This window comes from Myxine glutinosa, chromosome 1 (assembly GCF_964187855.1).
Source record: "Myxine glutinosa chromosome 1, kmMyxGlut1.1, whole genome shotgun sequence".
Lineage (NCBI taxonomy): Eukaryota > Metazoa > Chordata > Myxini > Myxiniformes > Myxinidae > Myxine > Myxine glutinosa.
The window spans coordinates 157612430-157628719 of record NC_136261.1 but is presented as its reverse complement, the minus strand read 5'-3'; the positions used below and the strand labels follow the sequence as shown (position 1 = coordinate 157628719).

At 41.1% G+C, this 16290-nt stretch overlaps 1 long non-coding RNA gene across 1 annotated transcript in view; it reads right to left on the bottom strand.

The window, feature by feature from the left end:
* Nucleotides 1-1558: 1558 nt before the first annotated feature.
* Nucleotides 1559-16290, bottom strand: part of LOC137430260 (uncharacterized) — a 36175-nt gene continuing 21443 nt past the window's right edge. Inside the window, exon 2 of the long non-coding RNA XR_010985026.2 lies at nt 1559-2612. This is a non-coding gene — a long non-coding RNA (uncharacterized LOC137430260). The remainder of the gene's footprint in view (nt 2613-16290) is intronic.

Here is a 16290-nt window from a genome sequence, read left to right as displayed (position 1 = left end):
GGGTGAATTAACGGGGGTAGAAAAGATCAAGGTTTTGGATGGGGGAAGATAAGAGATGGTGGTGAACAGCTGTTTTAAAGACCAGGAGGGAGGAGTGGGATTCAAGAGAGTGAGGGAGTTTGTTCCAGAGGTGGGAGAAAAGAGGAATGAAAGAGTGAAGGTGAGTTGAGAGTCTTGGAGAGTCAGTTAGCATAACATCCGTAATGCATCCACAGCCCCAATTTACCAACATTATTTGAGACATAAAATTGAATTTAAAGCTCACGAGGTCCTAGAACCCCGGACAATAATTGCGCCATCTCGCATTCAATAACATTACAGCTACCTGAACTCGACGGAATAAATTACCGGTGGGGTCATTTTTTTACTTTGCACTACAAATATACATCCATAAATGCACTTGTTTTTCTGCAAACTCAGATTTAAGCGACAATGCAAAGAGTGCTTAATATTAGGTGAAAACTTTGGTCCATTTTTAAGAAAAAGAGGAACATGTCCTAATTTGCGTATTGCTGCCGAGGCAGTTTTACCTTGGCTCGGGGGGCACAATCCTGGATGGGTCGCAACTCTGAAGCACAACACTCAAATGGCTCATTCTTCTCAGTAAACTGGTACTCATTTTGCCAACCTCAGAAGGGAAACCAGAAATTTGGAAGGGTGGGGTTAAATGAGGGTAGAAAATATCAAGGTTTTGGTTTGGGGACGATCTGAGATGGTGCGGAACAACTGTCTTGAAGACCTGGAGGGAGGAATGAGATTGAAGAGAGTGTGGGAGTTGATTCTACAGGTGCGGAAAGAGGAAGAAACGATTAAAGGTGAGCAGTGATCCTGGATGTGGGTAGATTCACCAGAAGGGGTTGATTGTGGACAATGATATCTGGGGTGGGCAAAGTATGGAAAGAGCAGAGCGTTCAAGCCCAGAAAGGATGTGGTAGAACACAGACTATACCTACCTATGGTGAAGTGATAGGCCAATAAACTCAGCCTCTTCGTGGGAGATTCCAATGATCTTGAAGGCCTCGGTTTCCACGTTGTCAAGGTGAACCAAATGTGAGGTAGGACAGCTGGCCCAGAGGGGAGAGCAGTACTCCATGAAGCTGTGGATGAAAGCTTTGTCGATGGATAGGAGTTCAGGTGTGCCAAGGAAGGACCTTGTATGATGGAGGATGCCGAGTTGGTGGCTGGCTTTGGAGGCCAACTTTGAAATGTGGTTTGTCCAAGTAAAATCATGGCTGATAGTGAGAGCCAGAAGTTTGAATGACTGAACTTCAAGAGGATTGCAAAGAAAGTAGATCGGAGAGTTAGCCAGATGGTCCTTTTGGAGAGAGATTGTGATAGTTTGAGATTTGTAAAGATTGAAGGACATATTCAAAGTGTTTGATCAGCTTGTGAATTTTTTGGCATCCATTGCTAAAAGGCGAATCATGTGTGTGTGTGTGTGTGTGTGTGTGTGTGTGTGTGTGTGTGTGTGTGTGTGCGCGTGTTCGTGTCCGTGTGTCTGCCACCAATCGCTTCCATTAACAGTAAATCATACGAACTCGTTCATCTCTCATCCATGGATATTTCTCATATTTCCGATACTTTAATGAATCTTATTTGCAGCAAGGAACACAATAATTACTGTTAACAATTTTCAATGTCAACATCAAGCATGACACCTCCAAAATAAACGGTGGATTCGTTACTACAAGATATTGGAAGTAAGAGTCAGATTAATGGTTCAGTCTGCCAAAGGTAAGGTACTGCAACACTCGAAACGTCAGCTACACCTTACTTCTCATGGCTATTGACATACACTCTTATTGATCTGCAGTTGATAAAATCTATTGCTCAACTTGTCTGCCAATGGAGATTAAGAGTAACACTAGCCTCCACAGGTGATTAGAGAGTTGAGACAAATATTCACTTCTAAATGATAAGTTGTGTTTGTGCAGCATTCATGTCAGACAATGTCTGTCTTGCCTAATAAAGGTTGCAACCAGATGATCCTGAGCTTCAGCAGTATCACTCACTTGAGTCCTTCAGCATCAACATCCAATGGTTGTTTTTAACAAGCCCGTCACATCAACATTGTGGATACAGGAACATGACGGAGGTCAGGCGATGCACAATGAGTGCCCCAGATCCTGAGCACTACCCTATCCAAGGCTTACTTAGGTCATGAATGTGATGGAACATCACAAGTCACCTAGATTAATGAAGCTGACATAAAATGGCATGAATATGGACTCTATTCTCCACAAATTTGCCTCCTTGATTACCTTACCAGCATCTGAGATCAATGTCCATACCTTTTCCCATCAGCCTTCACAGGCTTCAGTGTGTACATCTACAGATTGCATTGTAACAACTTACCAACTCTGATTCAACAACACTTTACGGCTGAATAAGCAGAAGCCTGGTGTTGGCTTAATGCTTAGGGAGGCCGGCTTGAGATCTTCGGGTCTTGAGTTTGAGCCCCTGGCGGGCCAATGAGATAGCACCAGGTGGGTTGACTCAGCCTGTCATCCTTCCGTGGTCGGCAAAATGAGTACCAGCTTACTGGTAACAGAGGGCACTGCATCAGCGGTACAGCCACACCTCCAGAAAATGATGCCACTAGCAGCCACATGCTGTATACGAAACAACAACAAAGCTGGATAAGCCAAACCATCATGATAGATGAGCAGCACTTTCAGGGAACACCAACAACTTCAAAATCAATTCAAACATGTCAACAACATAACATGGAATACACCAAACTGAACAATATGGGCAAACTGTAATCGCATAAACTGCAGCAACGAAAGAGAAACCAGGACAACATCACCCTTTCATTGCATCGTGAGATGCACATGATAATGACGTCCAAAAAGCAAAGATGCTTTTGCGTATCATCACAGCAAGGCTCACCGCAAGTTCAGAAAAGCGCACACACCTCGATCCAAGGCAAGGGCTTTCAAGGTGCTCTGGTTCAATTTGTTTGTGGAATCATGGTGGTTCCACTTTACATTTTTCGTGTTTATAAATTATCCAGTGGGTATGAAAATGTTTTGCTAAAAAGCAATCAAGCCGAAACCAAAGAAGGTGATTACTAAGCAAGTACAAAACTGGCACACATGATGAGGCATGGAGGATTGTTTTGGATGAAACTACAAAAGTATTTTAAATGCTGAGCACTTCATCAGGGCTGGGAGGGTAACTTAGAGGTGTGTGCACCAACTACCCTGAGGTCAAATCTCGATGCAGGTATAAACTTTCACCCTGGTGTTTCACGTGCAGGGCTATGTCAATCAGATGGACGTTATGTTGGTGGAACTTAAAAATCCCAAAGTGTATTTCGTAATGGGTAGACTATAGTTATTGTCAGCACCCTGGCCAAATTCCAAATTCTTGCCCTCATTGTGTGCTGGCAAGGTAATAGCAAACCATCCAGCATAGCCCTTGCCAAGAGACCGCTTTGGCAACTCCGACGCCCTATAAATAGTATAGCGCATCGACAATGATGAGCGACGCATCAGCCACAGTGCGCTGATAAAGGCAAGCTTGTCAAAGCAGCAATGTCACACAGCAAGAAAGCCTAGCAAGAAAACCTAGCAACACTGCGCAACATGTTTGAACCACCTTTCGAGGCCATTTTTCCCCGCAGAGTGGGGGTTGGCCTTTTTCGGGCACCGTGGTCCCCTTTTTGAAGAAATGTTTTATGGCCGGATGCCCTTCCTGCCACCAACCCTGTTGGTCGCCTCTTGCGACACACAGGGAATTACCAGTGAACTGGTGCTCAATTTGCCGACCTCAAAAGGATGACAGACTGAGTCAACTGTTACGGATTCGTCACTTCCGCTGTTGTGGTTTTCATCCACTTGAAACACTTCTAGTTCTATGTATTGTTATTATCATTGTTTAAGTGAAATGGCCATTAGTATTATCAAAATGTAAAAGGGTTAACTTTAAATGAAACAGGAAACCGGATCGGGAACCGGAAGACGAGGAAGAAGAAGAAGGCGAGGGCGTGGCGAGTGAAGTCGGACAAGAAGCGAGTAGTTTCCAGCTCCGTAGCGAGCGTTGTCGAACAAAAGTCGCGAGTGAACTTTGAGTTTCCTTGAAAGGAGTTCCTGCGATAGGTGTTATCGCTGGGGGATTGAAAAACCTGCGTGGTCAGGTTTGGGCGTTGCGATTCTGAAGAATCATCGCCTGGTCGTGTCGACTCAAGGAAGAGCCGTCGGCCATTTTCACACTCGCGCTTTGTTCAGTAAAAGGTCTTGGCTATGCGTCAGCTTTTTCACCATCCTGTCGTCTGTCGGGGATGTGTGTGCGTAACGCTGAGTTTGAAGTTTAAGTGGCGGTTCGCCGACTGAACCGGGAACATTCCTATCTGGAGGGGGCCTTTGGGATTTCCCATTCCGCCGCGAGTTTGCTTTTGGTTTTGGACCACGTGACTTTTTGCATCGCTTCGACCGCCTACGCCTGAGAGCTGCTTCGGCGGTGCGACTGCCCTTGCCATCCGCACGGGATTCTGGTCTCGATTGGACGTTGTTCTAGCGATCGCTGGAGCGAGTCAACCTCATCTTGAGGACGGGAATATAGAGACATTGGGGAAGGTTTTTCCACTCACTTGGAACACCGTGTGTTATCCTATGCTAGTTGATGGTACCATCATAAGATATATTGAGTGTACTTTTGATTGCTATTTGTTGTACTGTTATTCTTGTGTGATTTTTAATACAATATTTGTTTGTTGATATAATCATTGGTGTTGTTTCACTATTGATTTCTGACACAGAATAACATTTTTTTGCCGTGGCTCCTCTCGGGACTCAGAGGTACATCGCGACCAGGGGGTCGGGGAGGAGCACGTAACAGAAATTGGGGGCTCGTCCAATTGACTCGTGGGCTCGCAATTGGGTCTTCGTCCGGGATCCAAATTCCCTAATAACATCCGTTCGGGATTGACCCAGATTGAAATTGGGGGCTCGTACTGTGGATAAATTGGGGGCTCGTCTTTGCTGATTAAATTCCATAAATCTCGTACTGTGGATTAAATTCCCTAAATTTCGTCTGGGAAAGAATTCCCTAACATTCCCAGAATTCCCAAATTTGGAATTTTTTCAACATTCCCAAATTTTTCAAAAAATTGGAAAAATTTTGTGTGAAGGTTAACAGGTGTTAACGGATAGTCACCATGGTGTTTGATGCAGGAAAGTTTGCGGTGTCCCCTAGTGAGGCACAGTTCCAAGCATTAAAAAAATTGGAACTCTTCATATTGGCCAGACATTTTAACTTGGAGGTCCGAGCTAATATGAAGAAAGCAGAGATGCAGACATTGGTGATAGAATCTCTGGTGGGACTAGGAACATGGAAAGAGGTAGCCTTGGATTGGTTACCCGAAGAACAAGAAAATGTGGAGCTCCGGAAAATGGAGATGCAATTGCAGAGCCAGGAAAGGTTAAAAGCACAGGAACGAGAACTCGAGGAAAGGTTAAAAGCACAGGAACGAGAACTCGAGGAAAGGTTAAAAGCACAGGAACGAGAACTCGAGGAAAGGTTAGAAGAAAAAAGAGCAGAGGAAAGGAGAGTTGAAAGAGAACTCGAGGAAAAAAGAGCAGAACAGGAACGAGAACTCGAAGAGAGAAGAGAAAAGGAAAGAGCAGAGGAAAGGAGAGCTGCAAGGGAACTCGAAGAGGGAAGAGAAAAGGGAAAAGCAGAGGAGAGAAAAGCCGAAAGGGAGTTAAGGGAACGTGACATGGAGCTTCAGAAGGAAAGTAAATGCAAAGAGCTGGAGTTAATGAGAGAACGGGGAGAGGTACCATCCATGCTGGCTAGTTCGACAACTAGTCAGAACACCTGGGATGTTGGTAGGCATGTGAGTCTGGTTCCACCCTTCAATGAAAAGGAGGTAGCCAATTTCTTTTTACACTTTGAGAAAGTGGCTCGAATGCTAAAATGGTCTGAGGAGTCCTGGACCATGTTAGTGCAAAGTGTTCTGGTGGGTAAAGCTCAAGATATATTTTCGGCTTTACCGATTGACCAATGTCCAGATTATGAGACAGTGAAGAAAACCATTCTCAAAGCCTATGAATTGGTCCCTGAAGCTTACTGGCAAAAATTCCAGAATGCCAGGAAGAGGGAGAGTGAGACCCATGTGGAGTTTGCCAGAATGAAAGAAACCATGTTTGATCGGTGGTGTGATTCAAAAGGGGTTGGGAAAGACTTCGAATTATTGCGACAATTGATCCTGGTGGAGGAATTCCAACAGTGTGTTCACGAGGACATTAAAGTACATCTGGAGGAAAGGAAAGTACCAAAGTTGTATGAGGCAGCAACCGTGGCAGATGACTATGCCTTGACATGCAGGATGGGGTTCAGCAAACCTAACTTCTCGCCTCGAGTTAGCCAGGGGAGTTATGGTACCTCCGGTGCGGAGAACAAAAATTCATGGGGGCGGCCTCGAGATGACTATGAGGACCACTCTGATACCACGACTTTTAGAAATCAGAAGACTACAGTTCCAAGACAGACCTATCTTCCGGGGGGCTCGAGGCAGACCACGAGGTTCTCCTGCGGGCCTACATGCGCTTTTTGCAAGAAACCTGGACACGTGATGTCCCAATGTTATGCTATGGAAAGGGAAAATCAGGAGCGGTGTCAGACTAGTACAACTCCGAATACAATGGCAAATGTGAGAAATCGCCCTCAAAAGGGTTATGTGGAAGTGTAACTCAGTGTAACTTATTAATTGGCACTGGTAACTTATTAATTAACCTGGTAACGAAGCAGATACATTTTACATGCAAACTCTGTGAAAGACGAGTTTGTAAATGAGTGTCAGGAATGCGCCCGAACATGATAATCTCTTGTCCACCTGGTCACAGCCCCTGGCTGAAGCACCCCCCTATCGTTTGGTAAACGGAACTCACAACAGGAGGGGAGCGAGCTGATACCAGGACTTGGTACATGCATGACCTCGGGGCATTAGCGGAGAGGGGATTAAGTCCAGTTTGTCCATATAAACGAGAGCAAACGTGGAGTCGACAGGACTTGCTACCAGAAGCTCTGACCAACGGGAGTGGCAGAGGAACATCAGCCGAACGAGAAGGACATTGGAAAAGAGTTAACCTGATCCATTATATTATGCGGTATTATTTGGTAAATGGAATGAAGTGAATAACCAGTTAATAAACCAGACCTTTTGTAAACCTGTGTCCGGTCATTGGAGTCCTGTGAGTCTCTCAGCTACAAATTCCCCTACAATTTGGAGGCACCGCTGACATCAACTGGACACAAACAAGTCTTTAAAAGGTGAGTGTGTCTTGTTTTTGGTCCAGTATGATTTACGAACTTGGGAATAGTTATGTTGTATATACATGGAGGATTTGTGTGGGACTTGCGATTGTCCATAGGTGATACAAGGATGAAACGTGTTAAATGATTCTATTTATTCGTGTTTTCCTAAATGATTTCTGTAAATACGTATTTTTGCGCTGGTCATTAAGGGTCTTACTGTGACCTGGGAGCAAACGGAGCAAGCGTGCACCTTGCGACCATTTGCTTCCAGGACGTGTAAGGCCGGTACACTCGTTCACAAATGCCGCATTACACGTATTAAGTACTTCTTTTTTTTGCACTTGTTCAAAGCACTCGACTTGCTCGGCGAGCGAGCGACTTGCTCGGCGCTCGGCGAGCGACAGGGAACCGGGAAAGGGAATTATATTTATATATATATATTTTTACCTCATTCCAATTTATGGTATTGCGACAAAAAGGCTTATATCTTTGGAAACGACTGGTCGGATTTAGACAAATTAAAACTCGTTCGATCAACAAATAAATTCATGACAGACAATCCCACCTCATGCCGGTCCAGAATTACTGTGAAAGATGGCGATTGGATAAAAATTGCATACCAACACTCCCTCACTGTCCCTCATTGTCCCTCATGTCCATTCCGGCACCCTGTCTCTTCCTCCCGCTCCTTTTCCCTCCCTTTACTTCCCATTGGCGGACGTTTTGCGAGAAGCAAAGCGTTTTGCAGGACGCTTCCAGGAAACAAAACCAGTGCTGTTGTGTTTTTTTTGACGAAATTTGCCAGATAAATAGCATGGGTGACACGGAACCAGTGCTGTTGTTTTTTTTTTGACGAAATTTTCCAGATAAATAGCATGGGTGACACGGAACCAGTGCTGTTTTTTTTTTTAACGAAATTTGCCAGATAAATAGCATGGGTGACACGACGAAATGATTGGATTTTGGTGAAGACCCAGGTGCGAATCCGGCTACGAGAATTGTTTAAAGTGATTCTTCACCATAAAGAGATCGGGTGAAAAGCGATATACATGATATTTAACATAATATACTTATTAATGTTATTATTTTAATATTATTCAAAAAAAAAAAAAAAAAGTGACAAAAACACGCCGATTCCATTTTTGGTTCAGGTCCGAATCCAGATCCGGCCTATCAGTGGGATACAAAACATAAACTGTTCACCAAGGCGGAGATATAATAATAATAATAATTCTGTATTATTTAGTTAACCAGTTTGTGTGAAACCTCAACCTAAATATAAAAATTGATCTGCTTGGTGTTAGTTTAAGGGCTGTTCCAAATTTATCCTGATTATGAGAGATAATTACAGGAAATGTGTACTGTTCTTGTTTGGTGATTATGAGACAAAAACAGCAGAGTGGGAATCGGCAGACAATGGAACAGCTAGCGACGAGTGTTTGTGAGTAACAACCACCCTCTGGTCGAGGCTCATAGAAGGGGTGATGCTTACTGATTCGGCACGCTTACAATAGGTGTTAATGGTGGGATGTCAGAGGTTTTGGTGTGGTTTAATGTTCACACTGTTTTGGAAAATAATGCTCGATGCAACATGATCCTAAAAAAAGAACCCAGCCCTACATCGAAAGATCAGGAAGGGAAGGAATGGAAAATTTGTCAAGGTTTGAAATTAATCGGACAAGTGGGTCCCAAGGTATGGTCACCGTACTCGCAAGCCGTTCGCTTTGGCTCTGCGAATGGACCAAACCATTTCATGTAAATAGAGGGGGGGTTCTGTGGTCGTTCGTTTTGGCTTTGCGAATGGACCAAACCATTTCATGTAAATAGAAGGGGGGGTTCTGTGGTCGTTCGCTTTGGCTTTGCGAATGGACCAAACCATTGCATGTAAATAGAAGGGGGGTTCTGTGGTCGTTACTGCCACGTGGTTTCAAAGTTTTTGTTGTTGTTTGCACGCATGTTTTTTTTTGCAAGCACGTACGTGCGGGCACGCCCTAGTATATATAAATTGAGGTAATATTGAGTATGGAATTAATTGCTTTCAACAATGCAAAGGGTGACAAGATATGGGATTTAATGAGTACAACGTTTCACTTTCGTTGTTGCAACGTTTTGCTCCAACGTTTTGTGAACATTTAAATGTTGGGTTTTGCTGACGTTTCCACAACGTCGCCACAACGTTTCACTTTCGTTGTTGCAACGTTTTGCTCCAACGTTTTGTGAACATTTAAATGTTGGGTTTTGCTGACGTTTCCACAACGTCGCCACAACGTTTCACTTTCGTTGTTGCAACGTTTTGCTCCAACGTTTTGTGAACATTTAAATGTTGGGTTGTGCTAACGTTTCCACAACGTCGCTACAACGTTTCACTTTCGTTGTTGCAACGTTTTGCTCCAACGTTTTGGGGACACTCAAATGTTAAATAAACCGGATAAGAATTCACGAGTTATTTAATTATGAGTGATTAATGAAGTACTCATTTAATTATTTACATTTCTTATTAAATTACAGTAATTACATTACAGTAATTACCTGAGGTAATTACAGTAATTACAGTTCCGGTAATTACAGTAATTACAGTAATCATTACAGTAATTGCAGTAATCTTATTACAGTAATTACATTACATTAACTCAGGCACCTTTTGAGTAAGGAAGCTGATATTTGGACATGACACTGACCAAGTGATGTGGCTGTCAAGGAAAATATTGATTTACTGATTAATCATTTAATAAATTAACTCGTTGATTTATAAATGACTTATTTAATTAAAAGTCCTCAGAAATACATCTTCGGATGAAATACTTACAGATTGGTTATGCTAAGAGCCAATTGATTAAGGAAAATATTTTGTGATGGCCATATTGGCAATTTCGTGGCCATATTCGTGGCAACCCAGTTAGTGCCACTGCACCTTTAAAATGCATCCCTGCGTTCATTTTTCGATCGATTGAGTTGAAATTTTGAACACTCGGATCTGGACTGTCGTTGTTAACGACTCTAGCACGCACTCGTCCAATCAGGATGGAGCAGTATGGTCCCCGGATTATCACTGCCCGCAGTTTTAATTAGTTTTACTTTTTCTCTTGGTCATATAATTTTGAAGACATGCATGTCATGATAGAGGAAATGTTTGTTCTGTTAAACGGAATAAATGTTGTTTATTTGTGTGGGTGTGTATTTTTGTGTATTTTGGATATATTTTCACGACTAATTCCAGTTATCGTCCTGCAAAATGTCTGCTCGTTCTTTTTCCTTTGAGTCGTAAATTCCTGTTGAACTCTCATTAAAATGCGGAATTAAGTACGCTGTGGGATGATGGAGATCCTTGATGACGAATCAGGAATAGTGAATGAGCAAACAAATATCACGGATGGTACACCGAATAGGGAAAATGTAGATGAAACCCCTTTTGCTCAGGTGCTGTGTAGCGCTGCACAAAGATCCATATGAACGGGGCCTGGGTGCTGTGTAATTAGTACACAAAGAGCCAATTACTAGGGTGCTGAATAAACACAAAGATCCATTTTTGGAGCTGGTTCTCCCGGTGCTGTGATTTATTCAAAGAACCAAATCTTTTAAGAATTAAGATATGATTTGTCGACATTATAAATACTTTAATATATGTAACGATTTTGTAACGATCATCCTGCAAAAGGTCTGCTCGTTCTTTTTCCTTTGAGTCGTAAATTCCTGTTGAATTCTCATTAAAATGCGGAATTAAGTACCCTGTGTGATGATGGAGATCCTTGATGACGAATCAGGAATAGTGAATGAGCAAACAAAATAACGAATGCTGCGGCTAGAGCAGTGGAAGCGATTTTTGAATTGATTCAATGATTATTCGATATTGTTATGACTTATTGTCAATAGGTATACTAAGTGGCCATGAGGTAGCCTGTTGCTATGTACAGTTTTATTCTATGGTTGATTTATACCACATAGCTGTGGTGATAAAGGAAATGTTCGTTTAAATAGATGATTATGATAGGACCATGACTATAAAATCATGATGATTATTATGAATGATATCATAGGGTTCAAATGCAGAATGCTGCATGAACTTGGGAAAGAACTTTCAAGCCCTATGGGATAAATTGGGTATTACAAGCGATGGAGTTTCAAAATTTAGCATGATTGAAGGAATTTGACAGTCCCATTTCAGGAGTTTTACGAAATTTATATTGCCAAGAGATTTGGGTACTATTAAAAGGAAAATGATGAGATATTTTTCCCAAAGAACTTTAATATCTGCCATCCATTTTGGCTGTCTCACGAATGAAGGATGAGTTGCCTTTAGTGGTTGCAAAGAAAATTTGTGGAGACCAGGCAAAATGGGGAAATATGTCAGATATGACCCGAGGACAGGACGGTGATTCATCAATTAACATGAGGTACGAACCAGAGGTGACGGTCAATGGATGGACCTGTCCTGACATCATTGGGGAAAGGGCTTATGCAAGGAGTCATCCAAAATGATTAATTTGATTTATTGATGAATAGTGATGAATTAATTGAAATTGAATAATTGATTGAATTATTAATTGATTGAATCTAATTGATTGAATTTAATTGAATAAATTTAACTGAATAAATTGAACTGAATAAATTGAATTGAATATATTGATTGTTTGATTGATGAAAATGCGGTCTCAAGAAAGAAGCTTTGATATCTTTGCGAGATATTAACAATGTGGAGACAACCTGGGAAAATTGAGCAAGGTGGTGAGTTTATATGCAGATATATATGTGCGGTTACCATTGTGTGATTTCCCCGTCAACAGAGCGGACACCTGAGGATTCACCCATTTCATACTGACCCTCCGGCTCATCTGCAAATACTGATCTGTGAGATTGGATTGTGCAAAAGCCACGGCTGAGGGAGATTCTCTGAAAATCACCGGGTGAACAGGTGGAGAGACCCTTCCTGGAGGTACGAGTGAAGCTTTAGAGGAACAAACTACAACACATCCAATGCTACTTTGATAAAAGGCAGAATGGGAAATGGAGCCTGCAAGAATACACAAGGACAACCAGAGATTCCACAAAAAGGTACTTGTACACATCATATGTACGACCGTTATGGTGCAGAAGCTATAAGGCAGGTCGAGAATTGGTATTTGTGGACAAAGGGACATGATGAGGAGTTTCCAAGAGATGGTACATTTGAGCGAAGTCGATTGGAAAGATTGGAACAAAGATTGAAAGCCAGGAAGAGACAGAATCTAACGGTAGACTGGCTTGCATTCCATCTTTGGGATGGTGAATCCAGACAACGGGAACAGCAAGAACGGATAACGGATCTAGAACTTAAAATAAAAAGGATACAGGATACAGTGGAGGAGACAAATGCACAACTGCCCTCGAAATTAGGAATGAAAGTGACGGTTGTCCCATCTGATTTCCAGTTGTCTCCCCAAAAAGGACGGTACAGAGAATTTTTTCGTGTTTCAGGAGACAACGAGAGATTGCAGTGGCAACTCAGGGATGTAGAGATGCAGCCCAGCAATACAAATGCACAGGTGGACAGAGCAGGTAACGACAGAAGCCGGTGCTTCAACTGTGGAGAGATGGGACACTGGATAAGGAGATGCCCATATCTGAGCAGAAGACAATTTCGACAGGGAAACCAAGGACAAAGAAACCAAGGACAAAGAAACCAAGATCAAGGGTACCAGTGCGTACCGGTACCTCAGACAATGATTAGGCCTTCATTGCTGCAAATCCCAAATGATGATTGGCCTCAACAGATTCGATTACTGGACAAACAAGAATAACTGTCGATGATTCTTGGGTCTGAAAAATTTTCGGAGCAAGAATTATTCATTTTTTTCTTTTGCTTGTAAGCAAATTGATAATTAATTGATCAAATGCCGAAATTGGATCTTTTATGTTGGGCACACAATTTTAAATTTACAAAGTTGGAACAATTGCTTTGCAAATTTTAAACCAAGGGACAAGGGTCACATGATGATCAGGTGGGAATTTCGGACTATTGTTCCACACGATTGATAAGTCAGTGGTCGACTGACATGTAAATGGGTGTGTAGTCAAATTTGGATAAATTATTGTGGGAACTGAAAGGGTAATTTCAATGTGACATCATAGGGGTTTTCTAAGAATAAACTTTTTGGTCCATTTGTGTATTAGCATTTATAAAAAATTGATGGACAAATTTTATGAAATTGAAATAAAATTGACACCCATCTTGATCTGTAAATAATAGTTCCAACGCAAACAAATACGCATAATGCATGTGTGTGTGTATTTTTTGTGTGTCAATGTTAGTGTTTTTTTATTGTTTTGTGTATCAATCTTACAAGATTGTTGACACCGACAGTGTGCCTGTCTGGAAATGGATAGTTTTATGTGGATGGGATTGAATATGCAGAGAATCCGTAAAATAAAATAGAAATAAAATTTGATTATGAACATTATCTCTTTTGTCAAGGGAGATGGAATATAAAGATTTGATGTGCTGGGTTATGAGCAGCCATTAATTAAATAGTAAAATTGTGAGTAATTTGGGGATTCCATTTTTGATAGAATTTATATGAGAATAACAGCTATTTATGGATATGAGCTTCATAAAAGGAAATGAGGGAGTACAAAATTATCCAAATTTGGGAGAGGTCTTACACTGACTTCCCAGAATACTCTGCGCATGGATTTATATATATATATATGAACTTGAATTTTATCAGCATATAAATTGTGCTGCATGTATGGATGTGTATTAGGCATAGATGATATGGGAAAATAGTAAAGAAAATCTTGCTGATTTGAACTATTGTGAGTTTTAAAACGGAATGCATTGTGCATCTTAAACCAAGGGGCAGCCATGAACGCGCTGTTACGTTATTTATACTCAGAACGCGCTGTTACGTGTACCTGCAACATATTTGTTAATCTCGCACACCTATATTGGCATACTGGTGTCAGTAGTACTCACTGGGTGCATAGAAATGGATGAGCAACAGTTAAGGGGGTGTAAAAAAAAAAAAAACACTTACTTGGATATTTTCTACAAAAGTAGGGGTTTCAATAAGTGGTACCATACACATGGGATTCATCAAATTAAGTTTTGGAGTTCAAACAAAGTCACTGGTTAACAGATGGGAATGGATAGTAAATAAATTCTTCGATGCTGGGTAAATGAAGTGAGATATTACAAAGACTTATTAGAGCTATTGTTCTTCCTTGCAGCAGTGGGAGAAAATTTAGATCCAACATAATGAATCTATAAATGAATGTGATAGGGATAATATCCTCAATTTGTACTAATTATTTGATTGTGGGTAAAGGAATTAATTAATCGTAGTGGATTGTTAACAAGCAGCCTGAAATGTCCTGAGAGTGTGCATCCATGTAATCAGAAATCCCAGATTTGTTTTTACAAACAACATTTTGGTAGAGATCTTATGTGGACGAATACTTGCTTGGTAGATAAAACGGTACTGCATGTTGGCAGCCACTTCAGTGGCCATTTAGGCCGAACAAATAGGAAAAAACTGTAATTGAATATGTAATTTACAGATGAGTATTTGGGAAGTAAAAAGGGAATTTATTGATTTGGGAGACATTTTTCGAAGGTTTATTAAAGTGTTGCAATATGACATTTGGCAAGGAAAATTATTGGATGGGAAAATTAGATCTGTTTATAAAATGAGTTTGTTGACCCATTGAAGTTAATTCTTTGAATTGTTGTTTAATTAGCATTTTGAGTTCAAATTGGAAATAGTTTGGTAGAGCTTTGGTTAAAACCTTTGGTTGCAGTGTTTTGGAACAAATTGATAAACCGTAGGAGGTTGATAAGAATATAAACAAATATGGACCTAAAATAGAAAGATTGTTATGATGATATGAAAAAATACTGAGATTAAAAGATTAAATCAAGTGATGTTGCAAATGAAACAGTAGAATTAAGATAATGGCATAACGACAATGTTATGAGTTGTGTCAATTACAATATCAGTGAACTCATATCACCACGAGTGACACACTGTTAGGAAAAAGAGGGAAAAGAAAAAAAGTGGAGAGGAATTATGGTAATAATACATTATGTTTAATTTGTTGGTTTGGAAAAATTGTTGTTGGGAATTAGGTATTCCCGTTTGTGAATTAGGTATTCCCGTTTGTGAATTAGGTATTCCCGTTTGTGATTGTAATCATATACAATGCTATTCTTAGTTTAGTAATAAAATACATACCTGATTGAATATTATTTGTGTGACGCATATAAATGAATATAACTTTTTGTGTTAAGGAAAAACAACAAATTGTTGAATGTGAAACTGTCGGAAGATATACATGATTATGCTGATTTCATGGTAAGATGTACCCTATCTGATTCAGTGTGTGCGGAAAGCAGATTCAGATGTGACTGAGCATAAGGATAAGACGAGATCACATTTTGGAGGGATTGCTAACGGAATTGGGAAGAAGTTAGAGAAAGAAAATTTGTGGCTAAAAAAATGAAGTTAATCGTGGCATACACCCTCTTTCTCAAAGAATGATGAAGACATTCTCCCGTGTAACTTGGAGATGAATGCTTACCTTCACCAAGGAAATTTATGTGACCATTTGCCTGGATCACACTGCAACATATGAAAGAAAGGCGATCACTTACTCTTGTTCGAAGGCTTCGAACATTCACCACATCAGAAGTTGCAGGACAACGACATTTTACCTGCAACCTCTGTGAAATGCGGGGACATATGTTATTACTTCACCAACATCCGGGGAACCAGCATGGAGCTGCAAAAAACGGCTGTGCCCTTGTCACAACAGCTGTGCACGATTCTGCTGGTTGCTCCTGGTAAGGACCATGAATGACCTGAACACCATGGTCCCAACATCATTGTGGATGCATCCGGCACCCCTGTTCCACATCTTGCTGGCCAATCAACGTCACACCAATACTTGCTGCCCACTCACAATGAGGGAGGAGGCAAGTCGACTACAACTGGGTGAAGGCCTTGTTCAGGAATTACTATGGTTTACAGCAAAAAGTGGCAAGAATGCTACAAG